This window comes from Cryptomeria japonica, chromosome 11, assembly GCF_030272615.1.
Source record: "Cryptomeria japonica chromosome 11, Sugi_1.0, whole genome shotgun sequence".
NCBI lineage: Eukaryota > Viridiplantae > Streptophyta > Pinopsida > Cupressales > Cupressaceae > Cryptomeria > Cryptomeria japonica.
The window spans coordinates 305,853,839-305,869,755 of record NC_081415.1 but is presented as its reverse complement, the minus strand read 5'-3'; positions in this window follow the sequence as shown (position 1 = coordinate 305,869,755).

Here is a 15,917-nt window from a genome sequence, read left to right as displayed (position 1 = left end):
CTCACATCATACATCAAGAGATATTTATTTTAAAGAGCATAATTTTTTTGAATCCTAATACATCAAGAGATATTTATTTTAAAGAGCATAATTTTTTTGAATCCTAATTGAACCATAAAGCTAACTTTATAGCTAGTTGAAACCCAAACCTGATTGAAAAACTAGTCAATTGTAAAGTGTTTGCAACAAACTCATTTTGTGTATATCTTGTCTATTTTCTTATTTGCATTAAAGACCGATTTAGATCAATTATAATGAATGACACCAAGGGAGCTCTCAACATATGTTGTACAAACATCAAAGAAAATTAAGAAACCGCACCATAGGTATAAATCAAGTATATGCATAAATGATTTTATTATTGTTAGGTTAAAGTCCTTAACTTTAGAATATATCATAATAGAAATTACTATAATATTATGATTAATTTCTAATGAAAATGCACATCAATACTATGATCCTTACTATAGCATAGGAAATCGGAAATCATCACAAGCAATTCAATATTAAGCTAGCTCAATCACAAAAGCTCAAATGCAATGATCAATCCTAATTACATCCAATAGAGATATGAAAACAAGATATTCAAGATTGAAAACTTAAGCAAACCAAATGCAGACTTGAATGTCTCCTTCATGTGGCTCCATTGTCTTTCTTTCTTCTTCAAATAGCTTTGTTTGTGGATCTCACCTACAAGTGCATACACATGAGATGAAAGCAAGTAGACAAGATAGTAGCGCAAGAATACTCGAAGTGTGATTGATTCGACAAAGTGATTCGAAAAAGTGATTAGTCGGGATTGAAGAAAATCATCCAATTTATAGACAAATTGGAGAAAAGATCAAATTAGCATGAAGAGATTCAAATGGAAATTGCAAATCAAGAATGTCAATTATGACAAATTATGACAAATTTGCACTTTCTATGCAAAATTGATTGATTGATAATTCATGACAAGATTATGACAAATTTTTATGTCAAAATTGATTGATTGTCAATTATGACAAATTATGACAAATTGAAATGTCATTCCCATGAAATTAGGAGAAAAATAGGAGGAAATTGAATTAGAAATTAGGAAAATTAGAAAATTGGAAAATAGGAATTAGGAAATTAGAAAATGAGGAAATTAGGAATTTAGTGAATTAATTAATAATTTTTCATTTATTAATTAATTCACGAAGAGGGAATTTAGAAATTGATGAAAAATTAGGGAAATAGGAATTAGGAGAAATTAGGTAAATCAATTAATAATTTGTCATTTATTAATTAATTCACAAAAAGAGGAATAATTAGTTAACCAATTAAATTAAACATTTAATTGTGACACGAAGACCTAGGATAAATAAATAAATTATTTAACCTAGAGGGAGAAATGACAAATAGGGTTAAATGAATAAAATCATGAAACCCTAAAAGATGAATTAGAAATGCAAGGATGACAATTAGGTCTTGACAAAGGATAATTGATATCGATTCGATTTGATCATAATTCTGACTTGATAAAAGACCAATGCTGATAAATGATGTGATTGATAAATGTGCCAATTGACGAGGGACAATGACTAATTGATCCAAATTGAGAAAGACGACGATCGATGACAAATCGATCGCAAAATGACAAAATTGACAAGAAGACAAGGATCGATGACAAAATAGATCACAAGATGACAAGATTGATGACAAATTGATCAAAAGACAAGAATCGATGACAAATCAATCGCATGATGACAAGATTGATAAGAGGACAAAACCCTAATTAGGATTGACGATGTCCAAAATGATGACAAATGAATACGCACATAGATGCAACAAGATAAGATTGACCAAAATCATGACTGAAGATTGTTATCGACAAGACCAAATTCGAAAGCGAGACAAATGAAGAATGCAGAAGAAGGACTTGATGCTCGCAAATGATAAAGACCAAGTGTGTGGCATAGGAGAAATGTTAATGCGACGCAAAAACCCTAAAATAAGGCAATGCACAAATGTTAAAGTACGATTCCGCAAGCATTGACCATTTTTAGGTGTCTACATTTTGCCCCTCTTTAAGACAATGCGATTTTAAGTGTTGTTTCAAAGAACAATAATGAAAATGCCCTAGACACTGACAATGACATATGCATGCCCCCTCGAGGAATTGGCCGCAAACATGCAGAAAAGAGGCCAATTGATTGATAATAATGATAGAACATGATAGGAGCAAACAGACTAACAATTGGAGAGTGAATGCATGAAGGACAAGCAATTGAAGGTGCAAAAGACTGCGACCAACATGAGATGGAGAAAGTGCACATCCATCTATGCACTGACAAAGATCTATAAATGAGACAAAGAGAGTGAAAATTGCTCATTTGCACTAGCCAAAGAGGAGGATTTGTTGCTCTGGAAAAGGACACGTGCAGAGAGATGGCGAACATTCCAAGGGCAGATCACCTCGGAGAATGTGCACGCACGTACAGACGATCGGATGATGTGAGAGCAGCGGTATGTGTCTCAAAAACCCATATTGTCAATTTTATGTACTTGACCTGCTTGCGGGACATTGCGGGGCCCACAGAAAATGCAGAAAGTGACTTTTGCGCTTGTGTAGGGCAAATCTTGTGCTTGTGTAGGGTCTTCTACGCTTGTGTAGGGGACATAGGCATAGGTTGCGTTACACAGGCGCAGGAGTGAGCACACAGGCGCAGTTGTGCATTGGCAACCCTAATTTGGTCAAAATTGGCATGCGAATGATCCAAAAAGGGGGGATAAGAATAGGATAGGTCAAAATAGAGTAAAAACACCCTGATTTGGACATGAAACAAGGAAATGCAGCCCATAGGAGCAAACCCTAAAACTAACAAAATGTGCCCCAATTGTGATGCAGAGTCGACAGTATCCATTGATCACGCGAGAGAAACGACCAGACTACTTCATGTTACGACAGACTCAGGAGCACGGACAGAGATACATTAGTAGGACTTGGGATATACTATATCACATTCATGCCCAAGATTAGGGCAAACACGGGACTACTTACTGCATTGGCAAAGTGATGGCATTTGGAGACTTCCTCATTCCATCTGGCGACTAGAGAGGCGACCGTGACACTAGAGGATGTATGGCATATCCTCCGCATTCTGATTCATGGAGAGATGATAGAGTATGACCCAGTGACAGGGAGAGACGCTTTGTGCAGATTATTTGAGTGTGACGCAGATGATTTGGATATCGTAGAGAGGGAGATTGGCTGGGAGACCATGGCATCAGAGTATGATCGGCGATATGTGGTGATAGCAGTGGTGATAGCATGTCTATTAGCAAGAGACAGACGAGGACATGGATTCCCTATTGGATGGGGAAGAGTGATAGAGCGGATGGCGATAGAGGGGACGGTGTACACATGGGGACCATGTGTACTGGCTATGTTGTATTTTCAGTTGAATCATATAGCATATTAGGGAGTGCAGACTTTGAGCTGTGGAGTCACACTGTTACAGGTATGGGCATTCGAGCACATAGCCATATGTCGACCGATTGCAGAGAGACAGGTATTACCACATCGACCATATGTGTACTGTTATGGAGGAGCACTAAGACAGGGTCCTTTTGGATACATACTGTATTGGCGACATGAGCTAGATAGATTGAGAGAGTTCACATGGAGGCCATATCGTGATTGCCCTGGATGGTTAGATGATAGTGATGAGCTATCGTATTGCAGACAGGAGAGATACCTGATTGGGCGACCAGTGAATCGCCAGAGAGTGATTGAGATGTACCTGCCAAAGAGAGTCAGACGACAGTTTGGAGAGAGGCAGGATGTACCTAGAAGGACTGCACACTTTGCCCGATCTCACAGAGAGACGAGTCAGTGGGGGAGTATGATTTAGCCACACATAACATATGTTGACTTCACACAGCTACAATAGAGATAGTGGGAGTGGAGATCAGATGTGGAGGACGTCGAGATGACAGAGGAGTATGAGAGATGGTTTGCACGACGGCGGCCAGTGCCATTAACAGATCCTGATATTCCGATACCGAGGAGACAGGAGGACCTCCCACTCACAAGAGAGGAGGAGGGAGATGATGAGGACGAGGAGGATGAGGGTGGTGATGAGGATAAGGGGGATGATGAGGATGGAGATGAGGATGGGGATGACGAGGATGAGCCAGATTCAGGCAAGCAGGATGCATTGCAAGATATACCCATAGAGCTGGAGACAGCTAGCATAGAGGAGATGGAGATGTGCAGGGCTACCATAGCGAGTCAGCATGATCATATTGCGACATTAGAGAGACAGAATGCCATCTTGAGGACAGAGCAGGATCAGTTCAAAGCAGAGATAGCCAGACTTACAGCGGCTCGAGATACAACAATAGCTCAGGCACAGCGAGAAGAACAGAGAGTCACTGAGTATATTGGGTTGATTAGGGACGCCAGTGCACGTGAGATGGCACAGATGTTGGTAGAGACTGGAGAGGAGATACTCCATTGGAGGACACTATATGAGAGTATAGTTCTACCAGAGCAAAGAGCAGCTTCATATTGGGCACGATCGAGGACAGAGAGCATGCCACGCTCTCGGAGGTCAGTGAGCAGCATGGGGGTGAGTGGACCTATGAGACCACCACAGCCAGGACCTGGGGCAGGAGGGACATCATCCTTGAGACAGGGCAGGGATGAGGAGGACAGAGGGAGCACCCAGTGACAGAGGCACGTGCTCCTTATGACGGACAGATGACATTATGTAGTGTGACATTATGTAGTCAGCCTGTGGGCCATACTTAGGACAGAAAGTCCAATTTTTGTACTCTGATATTATTTGGATATATGATATGATATGCATCGATATGATGGGATGCAATGTGTTATGACTTATGTTTATTTTCCATGTATGGATGACTTATGCACTGTTTATTGTGGAACATGTATGAATACATTTTGATGTGTTTCTGATGCATTTATAATATGAAATGGATAAAATGCTTGATGTGATGCTTGATGTAATGCAAATATACTAACCAAATGGATGCAGGATGCAACATATGTGTTTGGGGAAATCAGAGCACTAGACCGAACTGACTATCCGAACTGATGGAAGAAATGTTAGTAAGAAGAAATGAGACAAAGGACAGTTAGAGACGAAGAAAAACTTGCTTTCAGTAATGCACTTTGTAGGTGAGAACCTTTATTTTAATGTAGCAAAATGGATGCGTAGCATCATGGCATTGAAGGCCAGAGCTGAAATGCAACCCTTTTTGCAAAAGACAGACACATCGCAGACAAACAACAATCACAACAAAAAAGAAAGGGACCATGGACCATCCCGGTCACTCTAAATCACTCAGTGACATCATTGAGCAACATAGGAACATGATCGAAGCCAAAGATAAATCAATAAAAAGATAAGATGCACAAATTCCAACAAGTCAAACAAACATCTTGATCTTCATTGTCAAAAGTTGAAAGTGTTGATAGGACGATCATGCTGTCTGGTTTCAGGGAATGCGGTACCTTGTCTAAGACAGGACACAGTCTGGTTTCGAGTATACCACACCCTGTATAAGACCCATGATAGTGTGCCAAGGACGAATGATATTGATGCTGATTGAGAAGACAATTGTGATCAGTTTGAATGTCTGGTTTGAGTGAAAAAGTTTATCTATTAAGGCGTGATTTCATTAAAGCACAGTGTGTGATTGCGTGTCATTGGAGGGATGCTCAGTGATCTGTCTTATGCACAAAGGGGATAAAAAAAATTTGTTTTGCTTTTCGAGTTTTTACAATTTTTTTGTGTTCATTTTTTTTTAGGACTTTATTTGACTTTTTATGATTTTTTCAGGACATTTTTCAATTGTTATGATTTTTTTCAGGACATTTTTCAATTTTTATGATTATTTCAGGACATTTTTTCAATTTTTTTTGGATTATTTCAGGACGTTTTTCAATTTTTTATGATTTATTTCAGGACATTTTTCAATTTTTTTTGGATTATTTCAGGACATTTTTCATTTTTTTTTGGATTATTTTAGGACATTTTTCAATTTTTTATGCTTTTTTTTTTTCAGGACATTTTTCAATTTTTTATGATTTTTTTTTTTTCAAGACATTTTTCAATTTTTTATGATTTTTTTTTTCAGGACATTTTTCAATTTTTTATGATTTTTTTAAGGACATTTTTCAATTTTTATGATTTTTGCCCCCAGTGTCTAGCAAGGCAAGGAATATGACAGGTGAATAAAGGGAAGACAAAGGCCTTTTATCATGGAGACAATACGGATGCAATTTTCAAGGGCTATTGCGTGAAGGTACAAGAGACTAGATATGACAATGTAAAGCAATGACATGGCATGAGGGACATGTCAAGAGGTTTTTGAAACTATGTTTAAATTTTGCGTCCTTATGTCAGATCAAGATCAAGGGACAAAAAGAGTGTATGGATAGTGATAAGATGTGGATAGGATAAGCAAGACCAAGAATGGATAAGGGACATGGACTGAAGGTCAGGGTAGGATACAGGATAGTGGCAGAAAGTTGCAATAAGCCAAGGAATATGGATGAAAGGTTATAATAAGCAAATGGATAAAGACCAAAAGCTATGATGGACTAAAAGCTGCAAACAAGATGCATGATGCTCATGAAGATCCTCAGCCTTGTCAAGATCAAAGGTGGAAAGAGGAAATGGACATGAGGGACAATAGGATATGAAGGGTAATGACAGGGGTTCGATAGGATAATGAAGGGCAATAGGATATGAAGGAGGAAATCTGCCCCCAAGTGTGATGTGCAAGAAGTTCATAGATTATGCATGACGCCTGTTTGCCAGGTTTTCATCACAGTACTTGCCCAAGGCGCCTGTTTGCCAGGTTTTCACCAGTGGACGAATTATTTTTCTTTACTTTTTTCTTTTCTTTTTTGTCTTTTTTTTTTGTATTTTAACTTTTTCAATAGAAGATGGACACATGATAGGGGATGGAAGAAGGACTCAAGCGTCTTTTTTTTTTTGGATAGTAGCCTTGAAAAAAAAAAATGGACCATGACCTTTAAAAGTATGCTCAAAGACGTTGGTAGGATAAGGACATGGAAAATAATATGAAACTAAGGCAAGGATTTATGCAAAAAGGATTGGACCAAAGGGATCGAAGGATGCAAAATATGCATTGGATAATGGATAGGGTATTGGAAGAACTGTTCTTGAGTGGATAGAAATGTTGGCAAGATCGACATTGGCACACACCTTGAGGGGTGATGGACTGATTGAGGAAAAATGGATCTCAGATTGTGAGATTTGGATGGAGGAATAGCTTGGGATTTTGGGACATAAGGGCCCAAAATGGATGAAGAAGGTGATGGAGGAACAAATTTGAGAGGGTTGGATGGAGGAATAGCAACTTTGGATGCCAAGTTGGATATTTCTTTAGGCTTTTGTGCTTCAAGGAGCCGCTTAGGGATCCACATGGTTTTTGATTTTTCATGATTTTGTGGTTCCTTGGAGTGCATTGCTTGCACAAGGGATTTAGGAACCCATATATATTTTGACTTTGCTTTATTTTGCTCAGTGGGCCTTTGTGGCCTTTTGGATATTTCTTTTTCTTTATAGATCATATTGTTCTTTGTTTTGACATGTCGATTATATTGGACATGTTGATCTTTGAATACATGTGGATTGCTAGACTTATGACTTTTATACTTGGCATCCAAATTGCTTGGAGGGGGAAAGGAATGCATGGATGGATAGGAATGAAATGGAGTTCTTTTGGATGACTGGAAGGTTCTCAAAGATGTGTGCCTTTGCTGACCTTACATAGAGGACGAAGGGATATAAGGACCTAAGATGGATGGAAGGGATGATGGGGAAGGGATATGTTTGGATTGTGATGGAGGGATACCAACGTCTTGAGAGTGAGTTGTGTAGACATGAGCCTTAAGATCTTCTTTGATATGGAGGGGTTCTTTCTCATGAAGGTCTACTCCTTTGCCTTTATGAATATCTTGACTTGTAGGATACTCTTTTCTTTGGGAAGAAGACGCGAGTCCATTATGAGGTGGATATGATATGAGAGAAAAGATGAGATCTTGAAGCGGATCGGATTGCACCAAAGTGGAAGAACCCATTGTTAATGTCAGGGGTTCATGAACATCTTGCACTGACACGTTAGAATCATGAGAGGGATTAGGATCATGAGAGGGACTAGGATTGTGTAGTGGACATGGTTCAATGACAGGCTCTTCAAGAGATGGAATGGGAGAAATAATGGGATCATCAAAAGAAATGCGATCTTGGAGTGTATATGGAGCATTAAGACAAGGAAATGGAGGAACAAAAGGATCTTGTGGAGGATTTAAAGGAATAATTTGATCTTGACAAGGAGGAAGATCATTACAATCCTCTTTAAAGGAGATTTTCTCTTGACTTTCAATGGGATCATCATAAATGACGGAAAGGATATCTTGATCTTGCTTGGGAAGTGGAATGTCAATGGGATTTGAAAGGACATTTTTTTCATGAAATGGAAGGGGATCGTTTGGGATTGGATGGACTGGGATATCTTGATCTTGCTCTAGGAATGGAGTGTCAATAGGACTTTGGATGGGATGGACAAGAATAGGGGAATCATCGTGAGTGTCTGGGAACATGGAGTCCTGGTCAACAATTGGATGGGATGATAAGGTTTCAAGATCTTGATCTTGATCTTTTTTAAGACACGCTTTTTCATGCTCTAAATTATCCTCTTGACATGGGGTTAGACTTTGGATATGCATGGGGGATTCTGACAAGGGATCAATGTTTTGGCATGAAGGAAATGCACTTTGAACCTTTGTGATGGATTCTGGCAAGGAATCAATGCTTGAACATGAGGAAGAAGGACTTCGAATGGGGTCCTCTAAAACAGGTAATGGCAATAAAGTGCATGGTGACATTGGGTCTTGTATTTCTGAAACATGACAAGGATGTGCATCATGAATTGGATTATCTTGGCAATCAATTATGGATAGCTCTTGGGTAATTTCATCCTTGGGTGTATTGTTTGATGAGGACAATATAGAAGGTTCCTGTGAAACTTCTAAAGGTGTAGGGATAGATGCCACTGGGGAGTCAATTTGTTTGTGGGGGGATGAGGCATTGCTAGACATAATTGTATTATCTTGATCTTCCTCAAAGAACTCACTTGGTAGTTTCTTTAAGAGCCTTGCAATAAATCCACCTTTCTTTCGAGGTTTTGACATAGTTGAATCTGGAATTTGAACTTGTTTTTGGTTTGATGTCATGTTTTGATATTGGACTTGGTTCAATTGTTCTGACATGTTTGAAACTTGGCTTGGTGTGTGCTGCAACCTTTGTTTTTGAATGTTTGGTTGTGGTTGTTGACATTGATATGTTGATTGAACTTGTTGATATTCCACCATTGGTTGAACCATTTGTTGACATTGTATAGTTGGTTGGACATATTGTTGAAATTGAACCATTGGTTGTATTGGTTGAAAATCTTATTGATAGTAAACACCTTGTTCTTGTTGTGGAGGCATGTAATGTTGAAATTGATGTTGTCTCTTTTCTTGAAATTGTTTCATCATCTCTATTTGGGAGAGGAGAGCTGGTATATCTAATCGTTCAAGAAGAGATCTTACATCAATTGGCTCAATATTTGGATTTCGACCTGGAAATTTTTGAAACATTTTGGACATTTGTGATATATTCTTCGCAATGTTTTTCACTTTTTGTTCCAATATCTCATTTTCTTGAGCTAGCTTCTCCTCTAGTTTTTGTATTTGGAGACTTGTTTCATCATAAAAAGTTTGATCGATATTGCCTTGTTGTTGGGTTGGATATAATTGTGATTGCATTGTCGGTTGATATGTCAAACTTTGTTGCATCATTGGTGGTTGGAACCTTGTTTCAACTATGCAATGTTTTTGGGATTTTTCAAGGATAATATATGATATGCAACTAAATGCAAACTAAATAGATGAAAATGCAATCTATGGCAAGAATGCAATCTATGTTTTTGGTTGTTTATTCAAGATTTTGACAAACTTTTTGGAATGCAAATCTAAAAAAGAGACCCTTAGGAAATTGAAATGATGTCTAGACCTCAAAGGACAAAAGGACCAAGTGACAAAAGGACAAAATGACAATGTCTCCCCTATATGCTTGGATACTAAGCTAGGTTTGACCAAATGACATGGATGACAAAAAGACAAAAGGTTTGATTAGGTCTAGACTTCTTAACAATGACTTAGGGTTTATCAAAAATTTGGATTACTCAAGTATGACAAAACCTAGTTTTGACACTATATGCAAAGGGACAATTACTATGTAAATGATCCTAATATGATATGATAATGACCTAAGCCTAGGTTGAATTATGAAATGGTATTTCTCTAATGCAAGAGGACACATGCAAATGGATGACCCTTATTGATATGAAAAGGAGTATGACTTAGGTGAAACCTAACCTTGGTACTTGACAATGACTTTGCAAAATGCAAACCTAGGATGAACCTAAATCTAAGTGACATGAATGTTGAGACAAGATTTTGAAGAATGTTTGACAACCATGTTTGAAGGTGTTTTGAACTTTGTTGGATGAAATGTTCTTGTGTTTAACCTTGTTTTGAATCAATTTGGCTTGTTTTTGAAATGAGATGCAATTCAACTTTTGACAAGCAAAGAAGACAAGATACTTCAACTTAGACTCAAGACAATCATGCTCATTCACACATTTCTTATGGTAGGCAAGGACATTAGGTACTTGAGAGGTAGACTCGTTATAGGATTCAAGGAGAATACATAGATGCTTGACCCCACGGGCTCCCCTCCATGGCACTCACTTCTCAGGGCAGCCAAGCATCAGTCCCCATGGAAATCTCCCCATGGAAAACTTAGTATCTCTTCCAAGTATCCGAACTTGTCCTTCTCAAGCAACTAGAAGGATTTTTGGCCTCTAAATACAAGGTGTTTAGTAAGGATTTCTGTTAAGCGTTACTCCTTGGTGTCACGCAAGCGTGATTGAGACATTAAGCCCACCAAGATACCAAACAAATGTAGTTGTGCAAGAACGATTTAGACCATGAGGTCCTACTTAGATGTTGATATGAGAAAGAGTTCAAGGGTCATCACTTCCCAAGTAACTGCAATTCCCACGTAACCCTTCCTTCAAAGCTTTCACCCATCAGGTATTTGTTTATAGTGAGTTAGAATGCCAAGGTATTCTAGTCGTACTCACTTTGGGTCATTCCCTTCTCACGATTGTCACTTGCTTGCAAAAGCAAATGGTCGGGAAGGCAGGCCCTCTAAAGGTGACACACAATCAAAAACATGAGCATGGTATCGAAGATCTGGATTTCTAATCACCCTAAGAAAGATGAGAGCATACTCTCCTACTCCAATGTCAAACTCATCAATCAAAGCAAACATACATTCATTCCATCCTATTTAGAAATCATACTAGGTGCCTAAATATTAATTACAAACACAAAGTTTAGTTGTAGTCCAAGGCAACCTGCAAAACCCAAGTCAGAAGCTTGATATGTTTAGTCTTTGACTATCGAACCTGCATAAAACGTGTTAGTAGTTTCATTTATTGTCTTTATCATGTGTATGCCAAGGTGCTGCACAGAGAATCAGTACCAAAAACCAAAAAAAAAGCAGAAACAGAATGCAAAACAGAACAATTTGCAAGTAAAAAACACTGCTTTTTACCTCTGTTTTTGTCCCTACACAGGCGCAGAATGTCTCACACAAGCGCATATTGCTTGACACAGGCGCAGATTGTCCTTGAAACAGGCGCAGATTGTCCTTGAAACAGGCGCAGAATGCTTGCACGGGCACAGAATGCTTGACACAGGCGCAGAAGTTCCCAGAAAACCCTGCATTACCCTGTTTCTTGGGTTTTTAACCTGCAAATCAACTCAAAAGCTCTCAAAAGCATGATTAGGGGGTTAGATTCACGTTGGGTTCACCAATTAATGTAGCATAGGAAATCAGAAATCATCACAAGCAATTCAATATTAAGCTAGCTCAATCACAAAAGCTTAAATGCAATGATCAATCCTAATTACATCCAATAGAGATATGAAAACAAGATATTCAAGATTGAAAACTTAAGCAAACCAAATGCAGACTTGAATGTCTCCTTCATGTGGCTCCATTGTCCTTCTTTCTTCTTCAAATAGTTTTGTTTGTGGATCTCACCTACAAGTGCATACACATGAGATGAAAGCAAGTAGACAAGATAGTAGCACAAGAATACTCGAAGCGTGATTGATTCGACAAAGTGATTCGAAAAAGTGATTAGTCGGGATTGAAGAAAATCATCCAATTTATAGACAAATTGGAGAAAAGATCAAATTAGCATGAAGAGATTCAAATGGAAATTGCAAATCAAGAATGTCAATTATGACAAATTATGAAAAATTTGCACTTTCTATGCAAAATTGATTGATTGATAATTCATGACAAGATTATGACAAATTTCTATGTCAAAATTAATTGATTGTCAATTATGACAAATTATGACAAATTGAAATGTCATTCCCATGAAATTAGGAGAAAAATAGGAGGAAATTGAATTAGAAATTAGGAAAATTAGAAAATTGGAAAATAGGAATTAGGAAATTAGAAAATGAGGAAATTAGGAATTAGGAGAAATTAGAAAATGAGGAAATTAGGAATTTAGTGAATTAATTAATAATTTTTCATTTATTAATTAATTCACAAAGAGGGAATTTAGAAATTGATGAAAAATTAGGAAATTAGGAATTAGGAGAAATTAGGTAAATCAATTAATAATTTGTCATTTATTAATTAATTCACAAAAAGAGGAATAATTAGTTAACCAATTAAATTAAACATTTAATTGTGACACGAAGACCTAGGATAAATAAATAAATTATTTAACCTAGAGGGAGAAATGACAAACAGGGTTAAATGAATAAAATCATGAAACCCTAAAAGATGAATTAGAAATGCAAGGATGACAATTAGGTCTTGACAAAGGATAATTGATATCGATTCGATTTGATCATAATTCTGACTTGATAAAAGACCAATGCTGATAAATGATGTGATTGATAAATGCGCCAATTGACAAGGGACAATGACTAATTGATCCAAATTGAGAAAGATGACGATCGATGACAAATCGATCGCAAAATGACAAAATTGACAAGAAGACAAGGATCGATGACAAAATAGATCACAAGACAACAAGATTGATGACAAATTGATCAAAAGACAAGAATCGATGACAAATCGATCGCATGATGACAAGATTGATAAGAGGACAAAACCCTAATTAGGATTGACGATGTCCAAAATGATGACAAATGAATACGCACATAGATGCAACAAGATAAGATTGACCAAAATCATGACTGAAGATTGTTATCGACAAGACCAAATTCGAAAGTGAGACAATTGAAGAATGCAGAAGAAGGACTTGATGCTCGCAAATGATAAAGACCAAGTGCATGACATAGGAGAAATGTTAATGTGACGCAAAAACCCTAAAATAAGGCAATGCACAAATGTTAAAGTACGATTCTGCAAGCGTTGACCAGTTTTAGGTGTCTACACTTACCAAGTCAATTTTGAAACTAAAGGAAAACATAAAGTATATGTTGAAACACTTTTACTATTGTTAAGTAATAGTCAGTAATAGTCATTATTTATTTGGTAAAAGGTAATCGAAAATATGTTGCAAATTACAATTATTTTTATACAAAAAAGAGGAGAAAATAATATTTTAACAGTATCAATAGTTCTAGAATTTTACTATAACCTTCACTGATAGCATGGTCTTCAATAAAAGACACGATTTAGCCATTAATTAAAATTCGACTGTCAAAAAATGACCTCTTTAATATAAAAAGTCTTTCCAAGAGTTTTTATTACTGATAAAATATAAATATATTGTGTGTAATCAATATAGCATTGTTGTGCAATGCACAAATAATATTTAGTACATACAAGAATAAGAGAAGTTATGTAGGGATTTGGCTTGGTTATACTAATTAAAATAGAGATAGTAATGAGTCAATTTTAACAGTTTTAATAGATGCCTAGAACCTGCAAGAGTAGAAGCCTTAAACAAATTTAGCATCTTTATAATGGGCCACATTCATTTGGCCAATATAATTATTAATAACTTTTTTGAATCTTATTAGAATCAAAATCAAATTAATTTTTCCCACAACGAATGGCCTGTGTAGAACAACAGAGAGACATTTCATTTACATTTTAAAATAGCATACATGCATCATTCAAGGAAGACCAATGTGCAACTCTATTGCATGTCACCTAAGGAAATAGGACATTGAGAAACTTGTCTACTCAAAATTGTAATTTTAATTTCCAGACACACTTATCACTTTCTAGGGTTTACAAGAACACTGTGAATATCATGCAATATGCTTTGTATGTTGTCCTCCAAGGCATACCATGCAAACGGTATATGGAAACTACACGTGGGTGGGTTAATTTCTTTACTATTATATTAAATCTATGTTACCATATTGGCAGAAAATTATGTGTATCTAGACAAGTTTTTGTCATGAAATTGAAACATGAGTTTAATTTCTAGTATGAATGCTATTGAGTTGTGTCTTGATAATAATCCAATATATTATTTATTTTACATATAGACTGTTCATGTAATATCATGTCCCTTTCTTGTGTTTTTCATCTTGTTTGAAAATGATTTAATACTCGCAATATTAAATAAATGAAAGCATAGCTTAATTCCCACAAATCCATAATGTTCATAAAAACTATATTGTTCATAAGAGAACTAAACTATACAGTTCATAAGAGAGCTGCTTGTAGTATATGAAAGAGATCTTTAATTTTTATTTTTCAAATCTATCCCTTACCATATTAATATAAATATTATGTTTGATTTATATTACCACCCACTAAATCTTATATATATATATATATATATATATATATATATATATATATATATATATATATATATATATATATATATATATATATATATAAATATATATATATAAATATGAAAAGAACTTAATAAACTAGGAGTATACCAACCCATTCACTTTGAAACCTTTTATAGGAACTTTAGATTTGAGCTTTAAATTTCATTAAAGATGGAAGAATAAATTAAAAGTTTATTATTATCAATGAGTGAAAAGAAGACTCTTTTAAGTTTGTGCATTGCCAACATTCTCTCTGCTTTATGCAAAACTTTATAAAATTTATACAAGAGATTCAAAATTTTAGTTAATTTACAGAAGAAAAAAAAAACAAAATCATCCAAAGTCAATAGGAGCATAAGCACCACTCCAATCCATAATCCTTAAATGAAAAGGTGAATAGACCATTCAATGTTTTTGAACTGTGATTTTGCGGAGAGTTGATAAATGTTTCCTACTAATTATTTATTGTACAATATTGGCGACATAAGGTTTATTTGATGTCGGTATGGTTGTATATATTAAAAAAATTGGTACTGTAAAATATACAATTTTCTGATGGTCGAAAGAGGGTAAAGGAAAGGTTGTCCAAGACAATATTACTCTGGAGGGAAAAGACCTAGTTAAATTTAAACCCAAATTTTATCAAGATTCATCCATGGGACCAGTTCACTAAAAAGGTTGTTCACTAACACAACTTTTATTTTTCCCTTGACATTATCTCATCATTTATTTCCTATTGAAAATGCTAGAAGAATGAAGATCATTTGACACTCGCCAAATCAGCTAGGCTTGGAACACCAAATCTATTGGCGCATTTCAAATATGGTGAGTGTCCTATTTGGCACACACCAAAATGGCTTTGTTTGGGCAAAAAAATTAGCAACTTTTTGGTCTCCCATCTTGATGCACTTACCCATAGATATTTGTAAAGAATGTTTGCATTACTATTTGTATTTTACTGAGAAGATCTTTGATGGTT